Raw genomic sequence first — 3939 nt, 5'->3', positions numbered from 1 at the left:
ATAGTTGTTCATGGAAAAATTATAATTTGATCCAAGATTATGAGAAAACAATTATGATTTCTTAGAATAACATGATCATCATAATCTTTTAGAGCAAAAAGTAAGAGTTTTATTAACAATTTATGATGATCGTTGTAAGAGTATATGAACAATTATGAAGATTCAAAAGAAAACTCAAGAACATAGGAATAAACTAAAAGAAATTCAAAAGAAAAATATCAAAATCAAATATATATGAAAAACAACTAAGAAAACATATAAAACTTACTTGATTATGCTTAAAGAGAATGAGATTTGGTGTGAAAAAAATATGAGAATGATGGGCTCTATTTATAGGTCAAAAGTTGAGGTTTGAATATGATTTAAATAGAGATAAAACTTGTTTAAACTTAAGATATAAACTAATAATAATAATAATGATTATGATAATAATTCAAAAAAATATATATGTGTGTGTGCATGTGTTTAGAAAGTGCACGGCACTTTGATTGTGTCTTTTTTTTTCAAATTAAGTAAATTAAATAATGTAAAATTTGAGAAACAAGATTAAGATAGAATGTTCTCTTTTTTTTAATCACATGATTAATTTAAATACTTAGGATAAAAATAATAATAACAAAATATTTTGTTACATGCTATAAAATATTAATCTAGGCATTCCGGTTCAACGTGTCATATTAATGATTAAGCACGATTATAATGAAATGAACATAGGATCATATAATTACGCATATAAAGATAATGGTATTCGATAAATGACACATAATTCAATACTAATAAATGTAGACAATGAAATAAATACGAGAACTTCATTAAATACGAGCATAAAAGATTAGCGTTTTTGCAAGAAAAATCCATAGATGTTACAAGACCTCCCCATGCGTCGCCCACGTCTCCCCCCCCCCCCCCCCCCCCCGCCCAACCAAGTTACACTCATGAGGCTCAAAAAGATAGGATCCGACCGTCCTCTCGCATTTTAGCCAATCACCTATTTTTATTATTATTTTTTTAAATATTTATCAATGGGTTGACAGTCTGTTGGGAAAGACAAAAGCCATTTAACATCTTAAGCTGGAAGGGTTTGAATTCAAATTCCACAGACGACAAAAGATAACAAGAATTCGTCGTTAAAAACAAACATCCAGTTAAACCACCACACTCTTCTTAAAAAGCTGTTTAATTAAAGTAAGTCTACGTGATAAGAAAGTGATGTTATAGTCTAAATTCTAAAGGTGAAATGAAATAAACCACCCACTGAAGTAAATGATTGATTAAGATGAGACGCAAGCAGGGGCGGACCCACATAGTGTGGATTGGGGTCCCGGGACACCAATGTTTTTTAAAAATTTATTAGAAGCGGTATATTAAATTTTTTGAGGACCCCATAAGATTTAATACTTGGAACCCATACTATTAATGTTGATGTGGTCTGGTGGAAAGTCCCTTGTTTTATCTTTGAAAGGTCATGGGTTCAAGTCTTACAAGGCTCTGTTTTTGGTTTTTTGTGTTAATTTTTAGTGTTAATCAATCATTTGATTGCTAATGTTGCAATGATAACTTTGGAAACATTCAAACACCTCTAAAATACATATCATTGTTTTCAACTTTATGCATGGTTTTCTTTAGAAACATTCAAACACTTTAAAATATCAGTTTTATTTTTCACTAGTTTAAGTTAATGGTTTTCAACACATGCTTATGAAAGGGTGGATCTAGGTTCTATCTCAAAAATGTTTAAGAAAGGGAAAACAAAGTGTTTATGTGTCAACCCGACCCATTTTGACCCGTTCAGGTAGTGATGATTGACAAGAAAGTTTTATTATGATATTGTTTTTTATTATGTTCTTCGCCTCGACCCGACCTGAACAACGACCGACCCGAAAAATTTGAACACCGAAAATATGGGACCCCATTGGCAAAAAATCCTGGGTCCGCCACTGGACGCAAGATTTTCATAATTACATAAAAAGTTACCTATGCTATAAAACGTGAAAAATGAGAACGATCCCAATTGTTAACTTGCTGTATGTTTATTTTTTTTAGAAAATTTTTAAAATAACCCTACAATAATAGAGAGATTCCAAGTTTATCCTTCAAATTTGTGTTTAACACGTTAGGGAAGAGGAGATAGGGTGTTTAACACGTCGGGAACGATGTTTTTCCATCCACGCGTCTTGTTGTGATTGGTTTGTTAACTCATCGGCAGGACAACCTAACATATCGTCGGCGATGCGATAGAAGATGGACAAAGCTGAAAAAAACAAATTTGAGGGGGGTAAACTTGGAATGTCTCTATCTATTAAAGGGTTATTTTATGAATTTTTCCTTTTTAAGCAAAAAATAAGAATATAATTCCTTAATTTAAAATGCTTTATCATAAAACTGAGGTATTTTACTTTTTATGCTTATCAGATCTCACTATATTATCATTATTATTATATGAATTTTTAAAAGCATGATGAACTGTTATGCTACTAACTCAAGTGCTCCCCCCCTAGCACACGATGTGTCTCATACTCTAATTCATAAGTTAACCTTTTAAAGCAACACATTTGCCACCCTCCAGTCTAAAGATTATGGATTTAAAGCCTACAAACTACATGCGTAAATATGCTATATGTGTTACATTAGTATTTTAATAGGATGATAGGTTGCCGTTCAAGAACTGTAAATACAAAATCAATGCAATATGGATGTCAAAAATAAAAAAAGGAATAAAATAAAGAAACATATATAAATCAATGCAATATGGATGTCAAAAATATAGAAGGCAGAGAATCTGAAGGATTCTCCAAAAGAAAAGGTCTCGATGACGTGGAATCTAAGGTTCTAAATAAAATCGGAATAAAATCTCTTTAAATATTGTATTTTTGAGGGTATCAGAAAATACATCGAGTTGAATTGAGGTTATCTAAGGATTGTAGGAGAGGTGTTTCCGCGCCCGCTTTGGAAAAAAATTTTCATCCAAAATCTAAGGCGTGATGCTCTCGTCCACCTTTCATTCTTCTTCCCAATCCTCTAACTTATCGGGATGTTTTTTCATCTTTGTTCTTTCATGGATTCGGGGTTGTGAACTCAATTGGGATGCTTTTTAATTGGTACTGATTGGTACAACCATTTATAAGTCAACTTCGTCCACCCTGAGGGTTTGATTGGTGTGGGGTGATAGACTAGACGAGAAATTGAAGTGAGCGAGAGAATGACATAAACAATAATAAATTATTACTTCGTGTGTGTTTAGTTGTTAATGAGAAAAGGATGAATGAAATAAATTCAAATGATAAAAAAATAACCATACTTCAAAGTAAATATAGTTTTAAAAAAATGGACGTCAACGATGATGGTGTTGGATGTTGTGGCAGCGGTGACGATGGTGGCAGTCAGGACTCAGGAGTGGTGTAACACCCCGACTAAAGCGGAAACGCCTGAGTGTGACGTACAGATTGATCAAATACACGTGACACTATTAGATGACCATAATAACATTATTTCATTTAAATATTCATTTAACACAAGTTTATCAAATAATACAAGTTGTAACAAATAAATAAACAAAAGATAAGTTGTTCTTTAAATATCCTATAGACATGCTATGGGTCTTTTAACTTTCATCTTCGTATCTTTACACCTGTAACATATGTATAAAATAAAGTCAGCTATGAACATAGCTGGTAAGATTCCTGTCACACCCCGACCAAAGGCGGCGGAACATGCCGAGGTGTAATGATTGTCCATAAGCACATGACACTAATTAAAGTGACAGTATTTAATAAACTCATTTCATTTCATAACATCGAAAATGTCACATAACAATTATCCATAAAATAACCATAAACAAGTTATCACAAAATATGGCAAATTGATATTGTTCATTTTTACTAATATCCTAAGGTCTTTGATGTCGTTTTCTTCACAATCATAAATCAACCAAGATGCAAA

This window comes from Bidens hawaiensis, unplaced genomic scaffold, assembly GCF_021521415.1.
Source record: "Bidens hawaiensis isolate Kalapana, Puna unplaced genomic scaffold, B.hawaiensis_p1.1 tig00010472_1, whole genome shotgun sequence".
Taxonomy (NCBI): Eukaryota; Viridiplantae; Streptophyta; class Magnoliopsida; order Asterales; family Asteraceae; genus Bidens; species Bidens hawaiensis.
Note: the sequence above shows the minus strand (reverse complement) of the source record.